General features: G+C 44.8%; 1 non-coding gene across 1 annotated transcript; it reads left to right on the plus strand.

The window, feature by feature from the left end:
• The first annotated feature begins 5,718 nt into the window (after positions 1-5,718).
• Positions 5,719-5,844, plus strand: LOC138819544 (small nucleolar RNA SNORA40). The gene has a single exon (XR_011369473.1). It is a non-coding gene; the product is annotated as a small nucleolar RNA SNORA40 (small nucleolar RNA).
• The last annotated feature ends 225 nt before the right edge of the window (positions 5,845-6,069 follow it).

Here is a 6,069-nt window from a genome sequence, read left to right on the forward strand (position 1 = left end):
CCACACAGCTGCTTTTGGCAGGCTGCTGGTGCATGTCCTTCTCCTTTGTGTCCCTTCCTGTCCTGTCTTGTCCCTTCCCGTCCCTGTCCTTTCCTTCCTTCTTTTTCTTTCTTTTCTTTTTTCTGCCCTTCCCCTCCCTTCTCTTTCTCTTCCTTTCCCTCTCCTCCCTTTCCCTTTTCCTTCCCCTCCCCTCTCTTCCCTTTCCTTTTTTTATTCTTTTGAGACAAGGTCTCACTATATAAAGCATACACTCTTTTTTCTTTCTTTTTTTTTTTTTTTTGCCAGTGGTCCTAGGGTTTGAACTCAGGGCCTGGGCTGTCCCTGGGCCTCTTTTGCTTAAGGCTAGTGCCCTACTACTTGATCCACAGCACCAGCTTTTTCTGAATAATTTATCAGAGATAAAAGTCTCAAGGACTTTCTTGCCCAGGCTGGCTTGAAACTTCAATCCTCAGATCTCAGCCTCCTGAGTAGTTAGGATTACAGCTGTGAGCCACTAGCACCTGGTTTATAAGCTCTTGACTCTACTGTGTCTACCTCTTGGATGCTATGGTTACAAGCACACACCAACACCCCTGGCTTGTCTACTGTGTCTTTATTTATTTATTTATTTATTTATTTATTTATTTATTTATTTATTTATTTATTTGGGAGTGACAGTCCTGGGGCTTGAACTCAAGGCCTGGGAGTTGTCCCTCAGCTTTTTTACTCAAGGCTAGCTCTCTACCACTTGAGCTACAGCTCCACTTCCAGCTATTTGGGTGGTGAATTAGATACAAGAGTCTCATTGACTTTCTTTCCTGGACCAGCTTTGAACCACAATCCTCAGATCTCAGCTTCCTGAGATGCTAGGATTATGGATGTGAGCCACCAGCGCCTGACTGGTTCACTGTATCTTAATGATAATAAATCTACAGGGAGTAAGGAAAGGGAGGGTAAGGGAGCAGAAGCTAGACCTGAAGTAGCTTCCCGATCCCCTCCACATCCTCACAGGAACAGGGCTGGTGGTCTTGATTAAGCTTTGAAATCAGACTGTTAATTTTAAAATCCTGCCGGGCACCAGTGGCTCATGCCTTTAATCCTAAATACTCAGGAGGCTGAGATCTGAGGATCTAGGTTCAAAGTCAGCCTAAGTAGGAAAGGCCATGAGACTCTTATCTCCACCAGAAAACCATCGTAAGTGTCTCTGTGGCTCAAGTAGTAGAACAAATGTCTTGAGCTAAAGAGCTGAGGAACAGCACCCAGGCCCAGAGTTCAACCCCCATGACTGACAAAAATAAATAAATAAATGAAATGAAATCCTGGCTTTGCCTTTTGGAAGCTGAGGGTCATGTGGAAATGAGTCAGTTCTCTGGGCCTTGTTTTCTTTATCTACAGAGATAATGATATATGACTTTCCATGTGGTAAGAATGTCAAAGGTGCTTTGTGTAAAATAGCCAGCACATATTGGGTTTCATTAACTCTGTGCACACACACACACACACACACACAACACAACACACACCAGTACTGGGACTTGAATACAGCACCCTCACACACATACAATCTTCTACTTGAACCATACCTGCATTTCCAGCTTTGCTGCTTAATTGGAGCTCAAAATATCTTGGATTTATCTGCTCCTCCCTGCCCAGATGGCTTTGAACTTTGTTTCTCAGATCTCAGCCTCTGGATTAGCTGAGATTACAGGTGTGAGCCACCAGCTCCTTTATTCCTTTTTTGAGTCTTCTGTGTGATTGAAGATTGGAAAGGTCTGTAACTAAGCAGCTGCCGCCCGGCTTTGGGCGTGGCCAAGTCAGCAGATGGGGTTACTCCAGGGCATGAGCAATAGATCTTCCTGGGCCCTGACTTGTACATTAAGATTCAGTCTTTGTCCTTCAAGAGCAAAACAAAGGTTGACTCCCAACACAATTACAATGTTAATGGAAGAAGTACCCAGCTTTGCCCTTCTGACTGCGCACACTGGGTTATTGGAAGCTTTCCTTTGCTGTGACTTGCAACGGACAAGCATCACTGAATTATTCAAGAACATTCCAGAACGGCCCCAGTGCCTTTCCACCTCCCTCTAATGGAACATCACAAATCACTCTCTGTGAGACTTTTGGCAAAGTTATTTAGAAAGTTACTATAGTTTGAATACGAGTGATTGTACTTTCAAGATACTAGAGTCCTAATAGAATTAACTCTTGGTCTGATGTTTGGTTCTGCTGCTTGCAGGGTGGTTTGGTGTAGAGGGGTTAGGAGTGGTGTTTTCCAGGTTGTTGGGGATGGGCACATGTGGGAGTGGCAGGGCTAACAAAGAGTGAATGGAGATTAATGTGGTCTACATAGTTCATTTGCATCTATGAAAACAGAACAATGAAATCTATTAAAAATGGGTTTATTTTATTATTTACTTATTTCAATTTTTGTGCCAAAACTGGGGCTTGAACTCAGGGTCTCGTGTTCTCATTCGCTTAAGGATGGTGCTCTACCTCATGAGACATACCTTTACTTCCGGCTTTTTGGTGGTCAACGGGAGGAAATCAGAATTGCTCAAATTTATCTGACCTGTTGACTTAGGACCGTGATCCTCAGATCTTAGTCTCCTGAGTAGCTAGGACTACAGGAATGAACCACCCAGCCCTTGACAAAAATTATTATTTTTTGGGGGGGGGGTCTGGTCATGGGGCCTGAACTCTGGGCCTGGGCGCTGTCCCTCAGCTCTTCAGCTCAAGGTGAGCGCTCTAACATTTGAGCCACAATGTCACTTCCAGCTTTTTTTTTTTTTCTGCTTATGTGGTGCTGAGGAATTGAACCCAGGGCCTCATGCATGCAAGGCAAGCGCTCTACCACTGAGCCACCTCCCCAGCGCCAAAAAGTATTTTAAAAATTCAGTTGCCGGAACCCCTTTGGGTTGGGGCTTGTTGCTCTGCGCCCTTCCCTTTCACCACGTCCCGAGGCTAGTTCTCCCTTCCCGACTCCCATCCACCCATTAGCAGAGCGATGGCCAGGGTGACAGCATGGCCGGCCCGGTCTCTTTTACAGAAGGAGACGGGTGCAGGAGGAAATGTGATCTCTGTCTTTTGGGGGTGAGGGGGTTCCCCACAGTCCAGTCCCCAGGGACCGTAAACTAAACATTCCCGAAGGTGCTGGCCTGGAAAGGAGCCAGCAGAGAAGGAAAGCAGGGCTGGGAAAGCACGTGGCTGCCAGGAATAGTTCATCTGAACGGGGCCTTTCTGTAAAGAGCGGCTAACTGGTCCTTCTTGCCTTCACTCCTACCCCACCAGGTTGCCCATGTTCACAATGGGAAGCCTTTGAACATACAGGGAAGATGAATCATCCATTCTGCTCCTGTATACCAGGCCAGGGTTCATCCATCACACGTTCATCCATCACACCTGTACTGTTTCTCCTGCTTACCTGTTAAATAGTCATGAAGGGCCGTCTGCCCACTGCAAGGCAGAGCCTTGGTATGTTTGCTTTAAAGAATGATTTAAACATTACACGAAAGGGGCTGGGAAGGTGGCTCAGTGGTAGAGTGCATGCCTTGCATGCATGAGGCCCTGGGTTCGATTCCTCAGCACCACATAAGCAGAAAAAGCCGGAAGTGGTGCTGTGGCTCCAGTGGTAGAGTGCTAGCCTTGAGCTGAAGAGCTGAGGGACAGCGCCCAGGCCCAGAGTTCAGGCCTCATGACTGGCAAAAAAAAAAAAAAAATTATATGAAAGCCAGGCGCCTGTCATCAGAGCTTCTCAGGAGGCTGAGATCTGAGATCATGGTTCACAGCCAGCCCGGGAAGGAAAGTCCATGAGACTCTTACCTCCAATGAACCACCAGAAAACCAGAAATGTGGCTGTGGCTCAAATGATAGAAAGCTTGCCTTGAGCTGAAGAGCTGAGGGACAGCGTCCAGGCCCAGAGTTCAAGCCCCAGGACCGACTAAATAAATAAATAATAAAAACAAATAGATAGATAGGTAGGTAGATAGGTAAATAAATAGAAATCTGGTCACCCATGTCTCATGTCTGTACTTTCAGCTCCTCGGAGGCTGAGATCTGAAGATTGCAGTTCCAAGCCAGCCTGGGCAGCAAAACTCGGAGGCACTAATCTCCTGTGAGACTTGGATTTCCAGTGATGAGTGTCTTTCCATCTTAATTTCGGGTTGGACTCTGGGGCTGTCCTGCCCACGGTTATTTGTGGTCAGCTTTGACCCTGCCTGCGATAGTGCACACACACAGTTGGATAAACATTATTCTAAAAACGTTCGTAAAAGCAGGGGCGATGGCTCAAGTAGCAGAGTGCTTGCCTATCACTGCAGGGCCTTGGGCTCAGTCCTCAGCACTGAGTCCCCCTCCCCCTACCAACACCAGCGGCCATAACTTTGGTTTATAGCAAAGCAGTCTAAATGGGATAGAAAGAGGACAAATCCACATAAAATCACCCAGCCAGGCATGCAGAAGGTTTACTAAGGTTGTATTCTCGCCTGTGTTTCTCTAGAGGAAAGAAAATTGAGGACGGAAATATGAAATCAATAGGCCTATTTGACTATCTTTTTTTTTTTTTTTTGCCAATCCTGAGGCTTGAACTCAGAGCCCAGGTGCTGTCCCTGAGCTTCTTTGCTCAAGGCTAGCACTCTATTATTTGAGCCACAGCACTACTTCTGGCATTTTCTGTGTATGTGGTACAGAGGAATTGAACCTAGGACTTCATGCATGTTAGGCAAGCACTCTACCACTAAGCCACATTCCCAGCCCCTTTGACTATTTTTTGAAGTAATTCAAGAAAGTAGAAATGAAAATATTCCCTCAAAGGATTGGGAGAAGTGGGGTGTAGCTCAGTGGCACTGACAGGCCCAGATGCCGGGGAATCTGCATTTAGCTCCCAGCTTCTGCCTCCCTCACCTGGCTTGTGACAACCCAGAAGAAGCTGGAAATATTCACAGATAACGGAATTATTTTCCCCATTCTGTCACTAGAATTGTCTTTTTTGTTCCAGAGATGAGCTTTGTAAGTAGAACTAAGTTCTGTGGAATCAAGCAGATCCCCACATTTTCCAAGGAAACTACGGTTCTATTTTAGGGAAGACGTTATGGAAACAATGCAGGGAGTAGCTATTTTTAGTTCAGAAGATTATCTTTTAAAAAAGAGACTATCCTGTGACTAAAGCTGTTAACCGGAAATTTTAGCTATTGAGACATTGTCTTGATTTTGTTTGTTTTACTTTTTAAAAAATAGTTTTTCAAGCCCACTCTATTATCATGATCTCTCTTCATACTACCGCACCCAGCCACGATAACTTAAAAGTATGACATTTCAAAATATCCAAATGATCACATTATTGCCACTTGTAATCAGATTACTTGGTTTTGCCTGAAAGTTGGAGTTTTCAGTACATAAGGAGAAAAAAAACTGTTCCAACTCAGAATAAACCAAACATTGACTACAGGCATACATAGTAAACATTTACAACCAACACCTCATAGGGGTAGATTAAAGGATTATGGGTGAAGGATCACTATTCTAATTTATGATCCAGGCTAAGGACATTGGAAAAAGAAGGGAAGAATAAGAAGGCTTTAACATGTATAACAAATGTATAACAAATTGGGCATGGAAATGCACTCCTGTAATCCTGGCCTTTGTGAGCCTGAAGCAGAAGGATCCTGTATTCCAGGCTGCATAGGGAGACCCTACCTCAAAACAAACAAATAAGCAAACAAACTAACAAAAGGAAGCATAACAGGCGCTTGTGTGTGTGTCTTTGTTTAATTTGTACAAAGTCTTACAGACAGGTGCAAACAGTAAATCTTTTGCAAACCACAGCTTGCTGTTGAGTATGAGATTTTGGTACATGTAGAGAAAAAAAAAGAAGCATAACAACAAAATGAAACCTGTTTATACTAATTGTACATTTTTTGGGGGGGGAGGGTTGGTCATGGGCCTTGAACTCTGGGCTTGGGCGCTGTCCCTGCGCTCTTCAGCTCAAGGTGAGCGCTCTAACGCTTGAGCCACAGCACCACTTCCAGTTTTTGAGTGGTTTATTTTTAAGCCGTTACAATGTCATTATATGCTTAAAATGTACAATTAGTAGCC

This window comes from Dipodomys merriami, unplaced genomic scaffold (genome assembly GCF_024711535.1).
Source record: "Dipodomys merriami isolate MVZ:Mamm:240054 unplaced genomic scaffold, mDipMer1.0.p SCAF_8, whole genome shotgun sequence".
In the NCBI taxonomy this organism is placed as follows: Eukaryota; Metazoa; Chordata; class Mammalia; order Rodentia; family Heteromyidae; genus Dipodomys; species Dipodomys merriami.